The sequence below is a fragment of the Rutidosis leptorrhynchoides genome, chromosome 1 (assembly GCF_046630445.1).
Source record: "Rutidosis leptorrhynchoides isolate AG116_Rl617_1_P2 chromosome 1, CSIRO_AGI_Rlap_v1, whole genome shotgun sequence".
In the NCBI taxonomy this organism is placed as follows: Eukaryota; Viridiplantae; Streptophyta; class Magnoliopsida; order Asterales; family Asteraceae; genus Rutidosis; species Rutidosis leptorrhynchoides.
This window is the reverse complement of record NC_092333.1, coordinates 653,177,347-653,184,128: the sequence shown is the minus strand read 5'-3', so window position 1 is coordinate 653,184,128 and position 6,782 is coordinate 653,177,347.

Genomic DNA, 6,782 nt, shown 5'->3' with positions numbered 1-6,782 from the left:
TTCATACTTTAATAATTCACTTTAATAATTCAAAAATCTATTATAAATAGAATTCAATAGGTTTCATTATTTCATAGAAACTTAAAAATATTTTTCTTTAAACTCTCTCAATCGATTTACATATATATATTTACTCCGTATTATTTCAAGATATTATTAGTATACATAAAATATTACGACGGAGTGCTGTCCGAGTGATTTCGAAATTGTTTTTCGAGTAGGATAGGATTAAGAAAATTATGGGTTATAGCTATGGAGGTGATTGAGTATGGTTCATGGGTATGCTCGTGAGGTCAATATAGTGTTTATCATTTCCGTTGCATCTACGTACCTTTCCTGCAATATTGAATCTCAATATTGATACGTGAGTACTCATAATTTAACTTTTACATACTAATAGTGTATCCCTGACTAGTGCTCGAGTATTTAGGATTATGCATGCTTGTACTTTTGATATTGCCCTAAGACAGGTTAGGTTGAATCTTGAATTAGTTACACTTGCGGTTGAGATAAGGTATAAGATATGCATGTCCTTGGAAAGCTAGCGAAAAATTAAGAACTTTTCCTTTAGATATCGAATGGTTTCGATGAACGGATTAGAAGTTATAATCAACTGAATTTTCAATATTTTTATTAAAAATGATTATTATTATCGTCGTTTTTGTCGTCGTTCTAGTTTTATCTTATTATTATCATTATTATTATCTTTATCAATAAAAGGGATTTATCATTAAAAATTGTTATTTTTTTTATTATTACTATCGTTATTATCGTTAAAGTTATAATTAGTATTATTATTATTATCCAATTATTATTATTATTATTATTATTATTATTATTATTATTAGTATTATTATTATTATTATTATCATTATTAATATATATATCATTATTTAAAAATGGTTATTGTTATTGTTATTATTATTATTACTATATTATCATTAAGATAATTATTAGTATTATCGTTAATAATGTTATAGTAACTATCATTATTAATATTAGTTTAATTAAAACAAATATTTGTAACACCTAATTATTTTGATTACTATTATTATCATTATTATGAACACGATATAAAAGACGATTAAAAGCTATTAAACGAAACGATTAGGAAATAATGAGTAAGAGTATCATGATGAAATTAAAATATTATAAGATATTGATTTAGTTAAAATTATCGTTCTTATTATTTTTATCATTACTATTATTATTAAAAGTATCGTTAGTATTAAAACTATCATTTTAACAAAAATTATCATTTTAATAGAAATGTCATTGTTACTATAAAATATCATTATTATTATTATTTTAAATAGAATTATTATTTTAAAGATAATATTAAAAATTATCTTAAATATTAAAGTTATCATAATTAGAATTATCGTTTTATCATAATGTCATCTTAGTAATTATAAATATTGATATTTTTATAATAATAATAATTATTACAAAATAATACAACTTTTACTTACTATCATTATAGATATTATTTTATCAAATAAATATGTGATACAAACATTTTTTACTACGTGTAATAACTTACTTTAATAATACCTATCATATTATCTTTATGATATTAAATGAACTCTATAAATTTTATTACTTAATATATATAAAAGTATATTTTATTATATAAATTTAATATAAAATTTTATTTATTAATAAATAAATTATATTATTTACTCTAATAAATCTTTTAAAAATATTTAAAAATATAAAACGACGATATTTAAACTATATATTAATCATGTATAGATTTTTAGAAATTATTTTGAGTCAAATTTACTTTTGTTGACTTTTGAATATTAGTCTCGAGCATTAGGATTGTGGTACACTATGACTTGACCTAATTTATTAGACAAATATTGACCAACAAATAAATATATATAATTAATTTAGGTTCGTGAATCCGAGGCCAACCTTGCACTTGTTCAATGACGTTAGATGTATTTTTACTACGAAATACAGTATGGTGAGTTTCATTATTCCCTTTTTATATACATTTTTGGGCTGAGAATACATGCAAATACTTTATTACCTGTTTTACAATATTTATATGCGTGAGTTTCATTACTCCCTTTTTAAATGATGTTGCAATATATATTTTTGGGACTGAGAATTCATGCGCTGTTTTATAAATGTTTGACGAAATAGACACAAGTAATTGAAACTACATTCTATGGTTGAATTATCGAAATCGAATATGCCCCTTTTTATTAAAGTCTGGTAATCTAAGAATTAGGGAACAGACACCCTAATTGACGTGAATCCTAAAGATAGATCTATTGGGCCTAACAAACTCCATCCAAAGTACCGGATGCTTTAGTACTTCGAAAATTTATATCATGTCCGAAGGAGGATCCCGGAATGATAGGGGATATTCTTATATATATCTAGTTAATGTCGATTACCAGGTGTTCACCATATGAATGATTATTTTTGTCTCTATGCATGGGACGTATATTTATGAGAACTGGAAATGAAATTCTTGTGGTCTATTAAAATGATGGAAATAAATGATTATGATAAACTAATGAACTCACCAACCTTTTGGTTGACACTTTAAAGCATGTTTATTCTCAGGTGTTAAAGAAATCTTCCGCTGTGCATTTGCTCATTTTAAAGATATTACTTGGAGTCTTTCATAGCATATTTCGAAGAACGTTGCATTCGAGTCATTGAGTTCATCAAAGATTATTATTAAATCAATTTATAGTTGGATAGTGGATATTATGAAATGGTATGCATGCCTGTCAATTTTTGATGTAAAGAAAGTTTGTCTTTTAAACACGAATGCAATGTTTGTAAAATGTATCATATAGAGGTCAAATACCTCGCAATGTAATCAACTATTGTTAATCGTTTATAATATATATGAACGGGTCCTTTCATCTTGCATGAGTGTGTCTAACTGATAGTTGTTAGGATGCATTAGTAAGTCTGGACTTCGACTGTGTCTGCATGTCAAAAGTTTTGCTTATCATTCCTTGTCGAAAATTACCTGTCTATCTTCTTAAGTCTAAACGCGTCTAATTGCATTGATTGCATAGATAGTGTATAGACAAAATTCATATCTTAGCTTATCTGTTACTGTAAACTTTTCCTGACACCTTTCGAAAGTTCCTCCGTAATTTGCGGATCCCTTGTACTATATATAGGTATTCTATGTAATTAGAATATTATCCGATATCCAAGAATCATTTCATATCAAAAATCCTTTATCTAACCTTGTAAGATGAATTTCGTATCTAGTTCGAATTCCTCAGATTCCGACAGCTATTCCAATATGGATTTCCACTCGAGCTCCGAAAGCAGCATAACTGGAATGGATCAACTAATTAGCCATCATCTATTCTGGATGAATTGTGGATGGGTTCGTAGCCTACTTAATCATTGGAGACAAGAAGAAGGTGATTCCTTCCATCTACCACATTGCCCTCTTGGCGAAGAACATGAAGCACTTACCGGTGAACCTGTCCGAGACACCATTTTCTCTCTCATTTTCAGAGTGTCTCATCATGATTATATACTATCCCATATTATAAATCTTATTTATCCGATCATCCGAACCATCGATCATCCCGGTATAATAGAAGAAGTCAACGAGCTTCGTGCTCGGGTAGTGGCTTTGGAGAATATGGTGCAAGGGTTACGAACACCAGCAGCAGCACCGGCAGCATAACCAGTACCACCATCATCAACACCAACAGTATCATTACCATCACCAACAATCACATCCGCATCACATGCCTTAACATCACAATCTGCACCTCGGATATCAACATCATACGCACCATAGATACCAAGGAGTACCAACAGCAACAAACGATGAAGTATGGATTCATAACTTCATCGGAGAAACATTCTACGGCGATTATGTAATTTCTAAAGTTTAGAGATTATCTATTCTAGCCTTAACCATAAATCAGATAAAGTAGAAACCCTGATCAGAATGGTGTATGATTTACAAGCTAGATTTGTTTTACCAACAGCATCAACAGTACCCTTAGCCTCACCAGCACAGTCAGTGCTGTCAACATCGTCAGAATCAACAGCACCTCTAACATCACAAGCTCCGCCAGTTCAAGAAAGCACCGTGGACATCATTACGAATCAATAACGCATATATTGTATCAACGAGTTATGAAATATTAACTCATTTCCCCTGAAGAATTTATATGTATATCTTATATTTATAAACTTTAAAACCATCATAAATCTTTTCGTACTAAGCTATTATGTATGAATTGAAAAAGGGTAAATATTACTCGATTAAATTCACATTACTAATATGCTATGATATACATCCTTCGTTAACAACTTAACCTTCGTTAACTACAAGCTCTGTTTCAATTCAATGAATTTTGTTTCATAATAAACCAAGTGTATTATTCAATAACATGGTTGATTTTACACTTTCATCTTCGATGCACTCGAAACTTTCTCAAAAACATCATTTGTACCTTGCGAAATTCACAAGAATTCTACGAGCATCAACATCCTCCACCAAGGAATATCAATAAGAATAAATAATGAAGTATCGATTACATTAGCGAAATACCCCGCAAAGATTATGTAATTTTTAATGTTTTAAAGATTAATCATTTCTAAGCCAAGCCAAAAATCAAATGAGCTTAATATGATATTAACTCATTAAATCTGTATTACATCTAAAGAAAATATACATACATATATTTTCATAAAGACGGTAATAAAAATTCTTTTGTACAAAGTATTAATTATGAAATCTTTAACGGGTAGGTAATACCCGGGAAATATTTAAGTTCGCAATTAATATGTTACACTGTACATTCTTCAACTTTGATTCAAAAATTATTAACAATACTCACAATGATATACAATCGTTTTCATACAAATTCAATTACATATTCTGATATTGACGGATCAGAATTCAAGTCATAACTCTGAACCGGTGACATCATTCTTAGATCTCTACATCTTTCAAAGCTATACTTTGACTTCAAAACTGTGAAAGATCCTTTAGCATTGTTATTACTGAAAATAATCATGCAATTCTTTTCAAGGTATCAATTTTTATCACACTTCCAACCAGTCAACTTCGACTTTTTAGATTAACCTTATTGCAACCTTGACATATACATTTTTGTTACCGGGGAACCTTTTATGTTCCACCACATTAGCAGTAAATTTACCAACAACTTCATTGATCCTTGACCTTCCGAAAAATCATTATACTCATTGAAACCCTATCATGTACTCGTCTACATCTTCTAACAATAATTGCCATACCAACTACCGGGAATTAGCAATCAGTATTTTGAATTTCGCAACAATTCTACTCCAACAGTTATATATAAACATATAATGTCTATCTCCTAGACTTACTTACTTCGAATGTGAAGTTTCTGAAAAACACCTAAAACTGTGAAACTAGTCCTCCGAATTTTGGAAAAATGCCGATGAAGCAGTAAAAACTGTAAACGACCTTAACAGTCGAAAGTTTGATGATAAAGAGTAGTGTGTTGGAAAAGCACAGAAAAAGAGAAGGTTTGGAACTGGAAAACGGATTAAGCAAACTATGAAGAAGGCTGTGGATAAATCACAAAGACTAAACGCGCCTTCAAAGAATCTAAATGATTCAGTGTCTGATGAAGTCATTAACGAATACCTTGCTTCTGACTCTAAACCTTCACAGACATATCTTCTTCACCATCCATTGATATTAGAAATTCTAAGATATTATCGTATCTTTCATTATAAATATCCTCGATAATTCTGAAGATATTTCATAACTGTTCTTATCTGAAATCATTCATCTCTTCACAATATCTGCGTTACAATATAAAAGAAAGTGTGTTAGTTTCTAAATTCTGAAAGAAAAAAAAATTCAAATTTAAAATATGAATATTTTTGAAGTAATGTTGGGAACTGAAGCATGAGTTAGTATAATATAATGACACTTGATCAACGTGATTATATTACAGTAAGTCATGCTGAGTTTCTAATGAAACATGATGATTCACAATCCATACCGTCATCATGTGCCATGTTACACGACTCTTACATTCTACCCAAACTCCAAACATATTAAGAACATATCTTCTTGATAGTTCTATCTTTCTGGATATTTTGGTAATTTGACAAATCAAGATCGTGCAATTAGGATTACCTTCTTAGAACATTAACTATGTTCATCTAAAACACCATACCTACGAATTCTGGACCATTATTCGCTTGACTTGAAGTCGGGAAGGAAAAACGAAAGCATGGAGCTCCTAAATATAAGGGAAAACATAAAGCCTGACAACAACACATATATTACAAACCGTGTATATCAATGCGTATAGCAATATAAAGACACGGGAGAATGAAAAATACTATAACCCCAAGGTAGTTGTAGAAGAAAATAACTTCCTCTGGTGGTAGATGAAAAAGAAGAATGACAGATATGAAAGTTAGGAGTATATCAAGAATCAGAACTGGATGAAGCATTTCACAATCTTTTGGAAGTATGAAATGAGGAAGAAGATGTAGGAGTGGTGAAAATAATGAAACGGAAGTGGTTAATTTATAGCAAAATATCAGACATAGCAATCGAGGTAGATTACGCATTTAATCAAAGGAAATCATAATTTCCTTAATTCCCGAAGAATCAAATCTTATTTAGATTATGAAGATTTTCTATTCCTTAAATTCCGGAATACCCACCATGAGTTAAAACGAATCTCTATTCCTTCATTTCACTCTATTACGATAACTTCTCTCATACGCTTCGAGTAATTGGATTGTTTTATCCATAT